This window comes from Sarcophilus harrisii, chromosome 5 (assembly GCF_902635505.1).
Source record: "Sarcophilus harrisii chromosome 5, mSarHar1.11, whole genome shotgun sequence".
NCBI classification, from domain to species: Eukaryota; Metazoa; Chordata; class Mammalia; order Dasyuromorphia; family Dasyuridae; genus Sarcophilus; species Sarcophilus harrisii.
The window spans coordinates 217,979,643-217,994,153 of record NC_045430.1 but is presented as its reverse complement, the minus strand read 5'-3'; positions in this window follow the sequence as shown (position 1 = coordinate 217,994,153).

Below are 14,511 nucleotides of genomic sequence, written 5' to 3'. Positions count from 1 at the left end.
GCTAGGCACTTTCATTTGCATTTTTCATTAATTCCCTTGAAATTCTTGACCTTTTGGTCAGATGAATTTTGTTATTATTTTTTCTAGCTCTGTAAAATAATATCGTTGCAATTTGATTAGTATGGCATTGTATAAGTAGGTTTATTTACATAGAATTATCACTTTTATCATATTAGCTTAGGATACCTGTGAGCATTTGATATTCTTCCAATTGTTTAGATCTAACTTAATTTGTGTGGAAAGAGTTTTATAATTATGTTACTTTATCTTGGCAGGAAGACTTCCGAATATTTTATATTATCTACAGTCATTTTAAATGGAATTTTTCTTTGTATATCTTACTGCTGTACTTTGTCACTAACATATAGAAATACTGATGATTTGTATAGTTTTTTTTCTAAAATATATAGAACATTGATTCAAATTTATAAGAAAACAAGCTATTCCCCAATTGATAAATTTTTAAAGGATGTGAACATTTTTTTCAAACAAATGAAAGTCTTCACTAGTCATATGAAAAAATGCTCCAAATTACTATTGATTAGAGAAATGCAAATTAACGACAATTCTGAGGTTCCACTAAATAACTCTCTGATTGGCTAACATGACAGAAAAAGATAATAATAGGGGGACTGGAAGGGATGTAGGAAAACTTGGGCAGTAGTACATTGTTGATGGAGACATGGACTGATCCAATCATTCTGGATAGCAATTTAAACTATGCCCAAGGGACTATCAAACTGTATATATACCCTTTGATCCATCAATATCTTTTCTGGGTCTGTATCCTAAAGAAATAATAAAAAGGGAAAGAACCCACATATGCAAAAATGTTTGTAGCAGCCCTTTTGGTAGTAGTAAAGAACTGGAAACTGAGTGGATACCCATCAGTTGGGGAATGACTGAATAAGTCATACTATATCAATATTATGGAATATTATTGTCCTATAAGAAAGAATTAGCAGAATGATTTCAAAAAGGCCTGGAAAGATTTACATGACTTGATGCTATCTGAAATGAATAGAGCCAAAAGAACATTGTACACAGCCACAAGATTATGTGACAATCAACTGTGATGGACTTGGCTCTTTTCAACAACAAGGTGATTCAGGACAGTTCCAGTAGATTTGTGAGTCATCTACATCCAGAAAGAGGACTATTGAAATTGAATGTGGATCACAATATAGATTTTTGACCTTTTTGTTGTTGTTTGCTTACTTTTTGTTTTCTTTCTCATTTTTTCTTTTTGATATAATTTTTCTTGGGCAACATAAAAACATGAAAATATGTGTAGAAGAACTGTGCATGTTTAACATATATTGGATCATTTGCTATCTAGAATGGGGGAGATGAGGGGAAGGATGGGAAAAAAAAATTGGAACTTAAGGTTTGGCAAGGGTGAATGTTGAAAACTATCTCTGCAAGTATTTTGAAAATAAAAAGGTAATGTTAAAATATAAAAAGAAGGCAGGACAAAAACAGAGAAAGAAAATTATAGACCAATCTCCCTAATGAATATTGATGCAAAAATCTTAAATAAAATATTAGCAAAAAAACTACAGATAATCATCCCCAGGATAATACACATGACCAAGTAGGATTTATACTAGGAATCCAGGGCTGGTTCAATATCAGGAAAACTATTAGCATAATTAACTATATCAATAACCAATTAACAAAAACCATATCATCATCTCAATAGATACAGAAAAAGCATTTGATAAAATCCAACACCCATTCCTATTAAAAACACTAGAGAGTATAGGAATAAATGGACTTCTCCTTAAAATAGTCAGGTCAGTAGCATTTATTTAAAACCATCAGTAAGCATCATATGTAATGGAGATAAACTGAAACCATTCCCAATAAGATCAGGGGTGAAACAAGGTTGCCCACTATCATCATTACTATTTACTATTGTATCAGAAATGCTAGCTTTGTCAATAAGAGAAGAAAAAGAGATTAAAGGAATTAGAGTAGGATAGTGAAATGAATGAATGAATGAAGTATTTATGAAGCATCTACTGTGTTAAGTGCTGAGAAGACAAAGAGAAAATTAAGACAGTTCCTAGTCTCCAGGAGTTCACATAGTAAAGGAAAAACCAAATCAAACAAAACACATATAAATGATATCAGCCCCAAGTCAGATTAAAAATCAGTTACATCCAAAAGTACAATCCTACAATAGATGGCAATACCTTTTATTGGATGCCTTTTTCAGAGGAAAAATCATATCAGTTTCTGATGATGAACCATTTGGCAGCATCAAGGACTTTAGTGGCTAAATTATCTTTTTTGAATCTTTAGTAGATGTGGCCTTAGGCTCTGTGGGAGCAGTTACTTGGCTGCATCTTCAAAGTGAGTAACTTCTCAAAATAATATTTGAAGGCACTGGTCTAGAAGCATTTCTTGTCCAAAGGCTCTTAAAGTCCTGGGCTACACCCATCAGTGTCTCAGATGAGATGATGGTCAAGGCAAGGTTTGATTTAAAATACCTAAAGAAGCTTTCTTCTTCAGGTAGGCTGGTTTGTCTTGGAGGTTTATAACAGTTTGACAAGTAGTGTGGATGTCTGGTCTCTTCTCCACAAGACTTTAGGGGACTTGAGGGACTGGTCTAGAAGCACTGAATGGTGGTACTGGGAGTGCTCTTCTCTTAGAGTTATTGCATCTATCTGTTTATTGATAGCAATTGGTTATGATGGTGAGAAGATGGTGATGGTGAGTATTTCTACAAAGATTTTTCTCCTCAATGAGGGACTATGGAGACTGGTGCCTTTAAGAAAATACTATCATATGGGCTGTGTGGTACCCCTTAAGGTTCTATTAATATTTGTGTATGTGTGTATTTGTATGTGTGTGTAATGAAACAAATGAGAAACATCTATTTCTAGTTGAAATTTTTCCTATATACTTCTGAAATAGACCCAAAACAAAAATAGTTTCATTATGTTAGTCCAATATGATAAAATTAAAAATAGGTTTCATTTAGTAAAGAAAGGCTTATGATTTTCTTTCTTTTTTCTTTTTTCTTTTTCTTTCTTTTTTTTTTTTTTTTTTTTTTTTTTTTTTTTTTTTTTTTTTTTTTTTTTTTTTTTTTTTTTTTTTTTTTTTTTTTTTTGCTGAAGTGATTGGGGTTAAGTGACTTGCCCAGGGTCATACAGGCAAGAAGTATTAAGTGTCTGAGACCAGATTTGAGGTCAGGTCCTCCTGATTTCAGGGCTAGTGTTCTATCCACTGAGCCACCTAGCTGCCCCTTATGACTTTTTATAGATAAAAACTTTAACATTACTTTTCATGATCAATACCTTCACCTTCAAGCCATAATAGAATTTAATGCTTATTTGTCTAGGAAAAATCATGAAAATAACTTCAATCTTAACACTAGATTAAATGAAATTAAATGAAACTATGGTGTTATTAAAACCTGAAAAATAACTTTTCAACATAAAATCAGTTTTAAAAGTGAAATGGAGATGGACATACTTAAAATGGAATTCTGAAAAGCTCAGTTTGAATTGAACACGTAACTTTTATCAAGATATTTTGAAGACATGGACATGATGTTATAAATATAAGCAAAAACATTTTCCAACAGAATTTTATAGAAAATGTAAAGAAATTAAAGAACTGCCACCAGAGAATATATGGTGGTTCTTTCCAAGGAAAGAACCACAGAAGGAAATGTATGGATAATAAGGATTTTTAATCACAGACATCAATCATCTCCATGATAAAAGCAACCTGAGAGACATTAGTAATCCAAAGAAAAGCAGCTGAAGATTGCATTGCTATTTAGCTGGTATATTTTTTAGAAAAGTTTAACAGCTATGAAATAGTTAAAGACAATTAAAAATAATCAAGAAAATGAGCATAATGGTGAATATAGAAATATGTTTAGAAGAATTGCACAGGTTTAATCTATATTGAATTGCTTGCTTCCTTGGGGAGGAGAGAGGGAGGGAGAGAGGGAGAAAGATTTGGAACACAAAGTACTGTAAAGGTGAATGTTAAAAAACTATCTTCACATGAATTTTGAAAAATAAAATACTATTTAAAAACAAGCATACAAAAATTCTAGAATATTTTGCTCAGAAATTGAAAGCAGAATTTTAAAGAGTAAGGCAGAGAAGTAGCTCAGAGTGTCATTCTAATCAAAAAGTTATTAAAAATATCTTTTGGAACAAACCCATTTTAGGCTGCCTTATTCTTCAAAAGAAAAAAAAAAGAACTCTCTCTGGAGCAACTGGTAACATTTCCAATAATCACAGTAGAACAAAGAAGAAAAATAAGCTATTTATCTTCAATCAAATGATTTAGTATACAGATGTGAGAAGCAAAGAAATTAGTGGTGAGGAGAATATGGGAAATTCCTTGCCCATGTATTACAAGAAGTCCACAATAGTAAGAGACTGAATTTTAATCAGTCAAAAGATACAGAACATGATCATTGTTAGTATAAAAAAAATCACATCAAATGATTAACTAAATCTCTGTCTTCTCTGCAAAATTATAAAAATATTGGTAATGAATAAAATTCATAATTATCCACAGAAATGCTTTAGAATGGCAAATGAATTATGAGAAAATTGTCTTATGATACAAATCCAATCTCAACTTTCTTAACAAAGGTATGAAATATTCTTACTAAAAGAAAAGAATATCTGTGACCAACATCATCTATGACAAATATATTTATATATTTTATACTATAAAAAAACCATTCAAAGTTGATATCACCCCCCTTTTTACAAATTCTGAAAAGAAAACACTATTAAGTGAAAAGCAGACAAAAAATATACAAAAGACCCACAGGTATAGAGAGAAACTTATTATTTTAGCAAGTGAACAAATTGGCTGAAGAACCATAACATATATTCTGCATTTGTAGATTAACACAGTGCCTTTGACTCAGTCACAAAGTCATAGCTTATTCATGGGATGCAGATATATAAAAAAATGAAGTATAGTGACAATGCTAAAATATTTGCTGTCCACATGGTAACTATCATCTATTTAAAACACTCTACCAATGCAGTAATGTCAAGAGCAATTGATTCTAAGCATAGCATTTTTCAGGGAGAATGTTTAAAATCCCTATGATTCAGAGAAGTCTAACACTCACTATCATCTCTCTTTTATAAAAATAAATGACTTCTAAGAAGAGGTATAACTAAAATATCATATTAATCACTAGTTGTATATCGATCATTTCAATCTAAATGCCTCATCAACAACCATATCAAATATCCCTGTTATTTCATGGAATCTTTCTCCAAAGTTCTTAAACTTCATTGAAACTCAATTAGTCTAAAATTCTTATTGTATATGAAGGAAATAGAATTTGAAGACTTCAATCTTGATTATAGTAGTCACGTAGAATCAAAGGATGAACATGATATTTTTGTCTCTTCTAGAAAAGATATATTGAAGTTAAAATGTATCAAAGAAAAGTCTGCACATTAAGGCATTAAAATTAACTGGCATCCTGATATTAAATTTGAATAGGAAAGATAATTTTAGAGCAATTAACACTTTAAAAATTATAGTCATACTTTTGAAACTATCATGAGTACCATGAAATATTTAGAAAATATCCTTTGAAATATGTAATTTTAACCAAAAAAGCAAAACAAAACAAAACAAAACAAAAACAGGGCTATAGTTCTGTTATATAGCTATATAAAGATTGTTACTTCTACATTCAAAAGGAAGAAGTGAATCAATATATATATTGGAGTACTTAAGAAATAGGTCAAAATTATAAAACTATTTCGTAACACACATTAATGTATCAAACAATTAGTGAAGAATGTCAATAGATATGCCCTAATAGATTAATGAAGAATGTCAATTAGATTTGTAAAATGCAACAGCAAATAGTTTATAGAGCTTATAAATTGGCTATGATCCAAGAACAGAACCACATGGCCTCCCATGGGTAACTCCTTTATGATATCAATCAACAATATGGTGACTAAGAACTAATGAATAAAATGTTTGAGTCACAGAGACATATTTGGAAACTGAGGATTCATGAGGGCAAATCACAATTGGGTCATAGCCAGGAAAACTCATAAAAGAGTTATTCTTAAAGGGTCCAGACTTTTTGATCGATGTAGAGGATGCAGGGAAACAGCAAGCTTTCTAAAAAATATATTATTGCAATCTTTAAAACTTAGAACTTTCTAAATATTCAACAAGATATGACCTTGGGACTACAATTATAAATCACAAGCTCTCTATCTCAATACTGCAACAAAACCTCAATATCTTAGAGGAAAAAAAAAAGCAAAACAAAACAATTAAATGAAAATAGACTTATTGGAGATTGTCCTTTTGGTTCAAGTTTATCCTGTTTTAAAATATATTTACTTAACATCTTTTTAATAGATTTTGCCATTCCAACTGTTCATATTTTCCCAGCATAATTTTAAAAATACAGAGACCTGGCAAGGGGATCAAAATCATGTGCCAAAAGAATGCAATATATGTCTCCTTAGGTGTAGTGAGGTTGCTTTCATTTCATCTATAAAGAATAAGTACAATAAAAAAGATTGGAACTTGTTAGAATATAATATCTACCTGGAAACCCTGAAACCACCCACTCCCAAAAGATGAGAATAGCATGATGGTGTTGATGGTATTAGTTTTAATTGTATATGTATATATACATATGCATATGTATTTATGTGTATATATAATCTATATAATCTATCTGCCCCCACCCCCCAAAAAAGATGAGAATACATGATGGTGTTTATGACATTAGTTTTAATTTCATATGTGTGTATATATATATATATATATATATATATATATACACACACACACATATGCTTATGTGTTTATGTGTGTATAAAATGCCCCCCCCAAAAAAGATGAGAATAATATGATGATGTTGATGATGTTAGTTTTAATATGTGCACACATACACACACACACACACACACACACATTCTGAATCATTCTTTCCTGGGCATGAACAGTCTCATTTCTTTCACTGTAGAAGCACAATTTTAATAACTTTTAACTCTGCATTGTGATATAATGTCTTTTCTTCTCAGTCCATGTCTCTCCTAGATTATAATATATTACTCCCCAAGACATTGCTATCTGCTTATGGAAAAACACAAAGGCAGATGGAAAAGTAATTATGAATAAATATAGATATAGTCAGCAAACACATTGCTTGAACACAGGCATTGACGAATCAACACTAAAATTGAAAACAGCAGGTGACATGTTGCCCACGGAGGTGACAAACGGAATACCCAAGAAAACAGATAGGATATTGATAGGGAAACCCATTTAAGCTGAGAGCCATATCTATTCAGGACTTCTTCTTCAGCTTTCTATTATCACTGGCTCGTTCCATGGCATATAGATGGACTTGGCTATGCCAGTGGAATCTCTGACAGGAACAGAGTGAACACACAGCATTTGTTTGAAGCCTGCTGACCCATTGACTGTAATTTGAGAGCCTGACATCACTGAGTATGCTTAGTTTAGTGAAGTACTTCTGCAAGTAAGCTCCACCCAGTGAGTCATAGATTAGCTATTCCTGGAGGACTAACTGGCATTCACGTGTACTGGGTGACTCATGCAGCTGCTAGTTGAAAACAGTTGCTGACTATAATAGCCTATTAAGTTACTTATCAAGCTATTGACTCAGACACAGAAACAGACCAGAACAAAGTGTAACTAACAGAAGAAAGAATCTTGTACTTTCTCTGGGAAAACAGGAATCTGGCATCCATAAAAAGTTTATATGTAGACTCACAACCAAATATACACACATAAGGAGATGTGTATAGGTATCTATACATACATAAATATGTATAATACATATTGTAAATATACATACATACTCATGTGTGTATATATTTACACATGTATGTTTATATAGATAAATATGTTATTGTCATATCTAACTCTCACCATGTATAGGCTTTTCTTGACATAGTTACTAGAGTTGGTTACCATTTCCTTGTCCAGGGGATTAAGGCAAACAGCTTAAGTGAGGGTCACACAATTATTGGGGATCTGAGACTAGATTTGAATTCAGGTCTTCTTGCCTTCAGATATAGTGCTTTATCCACTGATCTACCTAGCTGCCTCTAGATAAACATAGAGATCTAGTAATATTGTATATGGGTGAGTATGTTTGTATATAGAGAGAGCAATATACATGTAGATATCTACAGAGACACTTACCTATCTATCAATCTATCTTTCTAGAGATATCTCTCTTTTTATGAAAGGAAGGATGAGACAGAGAGACACACACATAGAGAGAGAGAGCGAAACAGAGACAGACAGAGATAGAGATAGAAAGATGGAGACAGAGACAGACAGAAACAGAGACCAAGATAGAGGCAGAGACAGAGATCCACAAAGAGAGACACAGAAAAAAGTAGGGAGACAGAGAGATAGAAGGAGGATACAGAGTCAGAGAAACAAAGAGAGAGACAGAGAAAGAGACAGAAATACAGTCTGAGGGAGAGTAGTGGGAGAGATAGATGGGGGGAAGGGAGAGAAAGAGAGAGAGAGAAAGGGAGAGAGAGAGGAAGAGGAAAAGGTAGAAGGAAAGAGAAGAGAAGAGGGAGAGGAAGAGAGAGAGGGAGGGAGAAGGAGAGAGAGAGAGGAAGAGAGGGGAAGAGAGAGAGAGAGAGAGAGAGAGAGAGAGAGAGAGAGAGAGAGAGAGAATTCTCGTATTCTCTCCTTTGGGGAGATGTTCATGATAAGATCTTGGATTTTGATCTGGAGTGTAGGTAGATAGGTGGATAAATAGGTAGATGGATAGGTAGACAGGTAGATAGATAGACTGAAAGACTGATCAATCAATTGACAGATAGACAGACAGATAGACAGATAGATGGATATTTATCTATGTATAGCTATATCTATATATGTATTCCAAATCTAAATACTTCTCTTTCTATGAGTCTCTCCACTTTCTATATATCTATGTATCTATCTAAACCCATTTAGTGTAACACCATTTTATGTTTGACCAACTGAGACTACTGAAGTATTAAAGATACAATTTGAACACAAGTCCTTTGACTCCATAGCCATTCCTGGTGGTGGTTGGGAATAGGTTAGTAGGAGGAAGAATGGTAGGGGCAGCTAAGAAGTGCAGTGAAAATATTGATAGACCTGGAGTCAGGGAGATTCATCTTGTGTGTTCAAATCCAGCAGCAGACACTTACTAGCTGGGTGACTCTAGATAAGTCACTTTATCTGTACTTGCCTTAGTTTCCTTCTTTGTAAAATGAACTGGAGAAGGAAATGGCAAACACCTTACTGTCAAGAAAAGCCCAAATGGGATCATGAAGAGTTAGACACAATTGAAATAAGTGAACAGCACCAAGAATAAGTTTTGGTAGAAACCTTTATTTTCAGCAAAGAAAATAATGTGTAATTGAAAGACTCCAGGGAAATTTTTTAACAGGTCATGAATATCCAGGGCAGTGGCATCTAAACAAGGTTGACCTGAGTAAAGTATGATGTTTTAAAGATAAATGCAGCACTGTCATTCACCTGTTCCAATTTCTAAACACAAGTACCTTTTAAATCAAGAAATGGTTGATTGATTTGGGGAGTCAGTCAAGGAATCAAAGAGTTATATGTAGAGGTAGCACATGCCTCAGTAGGTTAAAATAAAAACAAAACTTCTGCTTTGAAATAAAACAAGTAAACATCTTTTCAGAAATATGACATATTTTCTGCTTCTATTGCACACACACACACACACACATCTACAGGACAACTTTGTACAAAAAATGCATGACCAATGTTTACAAATCAATGACCAAGTGATAAGCATATTATTATCATCACTAAGTTAAAACAACAATATTCACTAACAATAACAATACTAATCAGCTGCTATATACATACTTTTTTTTTCCTTCCAGTTTTATAAACCCTGTGAGAGAGGTTGTATAAGTTTTAATATTATATCTATTTTATAGGAAATCTGGGCACTTGGATTAGAAAAACATAGATTGAGAATTGGAAGTGACCATTGATGTCAGCTAACATTCACTTTGGACATGAGTCAACTAAGACAGTATTTAGGTGATTTATCCAAGGTCATAGACAGTACTATTTAAATATAATACTATTTATCCTGTATCGTGTTAATGAGGAAAATGAGACTCAGGGAATAATTTCCTGAAGGTCACATAACTAGGTAAGATCAGAAACAAGAGTCTATATATCGCTGTTCTGACCCAAGGTTTCATGCTTTTTTTTTTTTTTTACATAACTTTTTTAGGGTATCATGGACATCTTTAACAGTCTGGAGAAGCTTATGCACCCTTTAGGATGATAAATACATAAAACAGAGGGTTATAGAGGAAACCAGTTATAATGAGTTGTAGTTATCTAACCATTAAAAATAAATAAATTCAGAGACCCCAGGTTAAAACTTTCTGCATTAGACCATGATGTCTGTATATACATAGAGATATGCATACATATACATGCATATAGTCATGTATATATATGCATGTATTCATATATACAAATATAACCTTATGTCCAATGACTGAATAATCCTTAGGCATAAGTTTAAATCATAGGGACTCTTCATGGGGAATTCACTATCTTTTCCCCTCTCAAAATATAAAATTGGTAACTTCCATGGCTACTTCATGTCTAGGCATTCCATTTATGAATACCTCACACACATAGGGAAGGGATAGTATTAATAAAATAGTTAATCAACAAATGAACAAATGAAAAATAATGCACTAGAAAAAGCACTTCGGCCCCATTTTCTGAATAGATGCTATTTTATTTCTCTCTTTTCCCACATACCTCCTTCTCCCATCCAAAACTCCACTGCCCAGGAGTTTTGTGCAAGCAATGGGCCAGGGAAGTGGGGTGGGGCATGGTATTGTTTTAATTTAGACAGCCTTGGCATCTCTGCCTAAAAACTGCTTTTGATATTAACAACTATCTATTATCTATTATCTATTCTGATATTAACAGCTATTAATATCAGCTATCTATTACTCTTTCTTTCAGTTGCAGCTCCCAGCTTGGCTTGCTCAGGATCTACCCATCATTCTCAGGCTTGATGCTTCCTGTCTTGCTAGTTCGATGCATGTCAGTACTCTCTCCTTCTTGTTAGCTATAGGATGGATATGAGCATTATTCTTGAATATTGTCAGAGGGAGCAGAAGATTTCAGACGATTTATTTGAACAAGAAAAAGGGAGAATCTTTCCTCACCCCTAATCTCCACTTCTGGTTTTAGCATATATTCTTCTCTAGCAAAAGATATATGTGTCTGGATGTGGAGGCTATCATAAGGACTGGAGGAGATACGAGAGACAGAGAGAAAAAGAGACAGGCAGAGGGAGAAAGAGATAGAAAGAGACAGAGAGATGGAGAGAAAGAGAGAGACAGAGAGACAGATATCAAGAGGAAGCAGATAGAGAAACAATAAAGAAAACAAAATGAAAGGTCGAGGGAGTAGAGAAAGGAAGAAAAGTCTTTAATGTTAAAAAACAACAATAACCTATAAACATATAAATTATTAACACTACCCTCTTCTTTAAATTAACTGTGTCTATATGGTATCACAAACTTTAATTTACCTCATCTATTACAGTTTAAATGTATTGAAGTATATTGGCAAACAAAGTAAAAAGAAGAGATAATATATATGTCAACCAGAAAGAGATAAGAAAAACAGAACTGTCTAACTAAAAGTGGGACAGTTGGCTTGTAAGAAGGGAAAGAGGGAGTGCACTGTCAGAAATGTGAGCATTAGTAATGAAAACATCAGTAAAGAAAGAAAAAATCAGTACTTTTGAATGCACAATATCTGTAATGCACAGGATCTCTCCCCATACCCTCCATTTTTTGAATAATGATAAGCATTTCTTTGTTGTTTGATCCAGTCATTTTAGTTTGTTGCTGACTTGACTTCTGCAAAAATAGTACATAGGAAGTGTCATGTGGAAACCGAGTCCTCATGTATCCACTGAGACATTGGGTAGATACCACTCCACTTTTCATGCAAACATGTCTATCTGTCTCTCTGTCTCATTTAAAACAGCTAAGTATCAATTGCTAGTTTTGTTTTTTTTTTTTTTTTGAGACACCTAGAAAAAGAAGAGGGAAAGAAGACTGCCCCATTTCAAAAGCAATATTAGCAAATCCTGGAATTCAACAGTTGCTGATCTTCCTTCAAAATATAATATACTCTTAGTATTTTTAATACCGGGTTGGTTTGTGGGCATATTACTTAATTTCCCTGTCCTCTTCTGTTTCAAACCTTCTTATTAACACAACTAAAACAGAGTAGGAAAGGTGAGGCCTGGGAATGAAATTATAAATTTATCTTTATATTTGAATTATAAACTAGAATGTACACTATAAATTCATTTCTAATATAATTTCAATTATATTTGTAGTTTTCCAAGAAAATAAAAAAAGGCATGTCTGTCTAGATGCTATAATTAGTTTGGGTTTTCTAATGAATTTGGAAGCTAACCTTTTGATTTCATTCATCTGTGATTCTAATATGTCATTTGGTCTACAAGTGCAACTTATCTCATTTACAATGCTTAGCATAGTGCTTTATTAAAGGTGTTTTTCACTGTTCACTCATTCATTCATTTGTTCATTTAAGTAATTCTCAATTAAGGTTTTCCCAAAAAAGTAAATTTCACAAAATCTTATGTCATATTTCCCCAAAGAAATATATCATGACAGCAAAAATTGGCTTTTGGATTCTTTGAAATATGATGTCTTCTATGTTTCTTTTATATCAGGTATGTTCACTCACTGCATCTGAATGTTCATTCCCCTACACCAGGAAAACATATAGAAGCTAACAGACTCTTTGGATATTTCTGGAAGAGACAAAGCATTAGAGCCCTAAATGCATGTTTTATTTTAGTTTCTTTCTTTTTTTACTCATTTGTATATACCAAGAAATTTCTTTGTAGGAGTGGGGGGGAAACACTTGCAGAAAAAATAATCAAATCCATCAAAACTGAATGATTAGTATTTCTTCAAAATCCTTGAACATAGATTTGTGAGATCATAGATTTAAAGTTAGAAGACCCATTGAAGGTTCTCTAAATACCAACTTTGTAAATTATGGTTTAAAATCACCATGTGGGGTATTGTAACTGAATGTGGGGATTATAAAATTGTGATATATTGTCAATAAATGTTTGACTTGTATACCTGTTTTATGTATCTCTATGTTCACAGTAACACAAAATTTTCTCTGGTGAAAAAGTATTGCCAATGGGAAAAGTTTAAGAAGCTCTGTTCTAGAACGGGGTTTTTTAACCTAAATTGGGGGTATATTTAGTGGTTTTGTGAATTTTAGTGGAAAAACATATCTTACTGTTCACTAATTTCTAACAAAAAATTTAAAATTAGCTTCAATTATTAAAAAACAAGGAAATAAATATTACTTTGAAGGTCCATTAATTTAACTATCCAATATATTGAAATTAGCTTGAATTGACTTTAGAGATGATTCTTAAATTTCCAGTGTGAGTGAGCATTTACCCTTTGAAACACAGCAAATTTAGACCTTGATTTATTATTTTGTTGATTAACAGGATTTAATAAAGTAAAACATGATATTAATAATACTGGGTTAGTCTTAAAATGCATTGTGATTTGGAGGGGGGGGTAGGAGCTGGTTTTTAAACATTTTTCAGCAGACAGATCTCTGGTTTTATCCTATTACCAGAGGATTCCATGATTTAAAAAAAAAAAAAAAAGTTAAAACCTTCTTCTGTAGTCCAACTTGGCCATTTTAGAATTGAGAATACTAAGGCCAAGAGTGGTCAAGTAATTTGCACAAAATCAAATTGGTATTAAGTGTCAGAGCCAGAAATTGTACTTGGCGTATGCAATTCCAAGTTCAGTGTCCTAAATTCAGTGCACTTTTCTCTTTACCATAATGTCCTGAAAGCAGGAGAAGGAATAAGAACAATTGCAAGTCTATACATAAAGCACCACAAAAGACCTGAAGATCTAGCAGCCACAAGAGGAGACAGATCCAGAGAAATAAAAGGAAAACTTGACAATGTATAGAGAAGTAGAGTTTCCATTTGGAAAGTGACAACACCTATGCGCACAAGTAGGTAGCTTTAGGTAGCTCTATCAACAGGGAAAGAAAAGTGACTAAGCAAGGACAATGACAAAAGGGTCTTACAGGATCTTGCAACAAAGGACCTAGATTCAAATCTCATCTCATATTTTTGGTATCTATATGACTTTCTAAGTTACTCAGCCTCCATCAGTCTTAGTTTGTTCATGTATAAATGAAGGTATTGGACTATATGGTTTCTAAAATCCCTTCCATCTCTAGGTGATGCAGTGGCTGTGGAGAACTGGGCATGGAGCCAGGAAGTTGTTGGTCAGTTGTTTTCAATCATGCCTGACTCTTTGTGGCCCCATTTGAAATTTTTTGGGCAGAGAAATTGGAGTGATTTGTCATTTCCTTCTCCAACTCATTTTACAC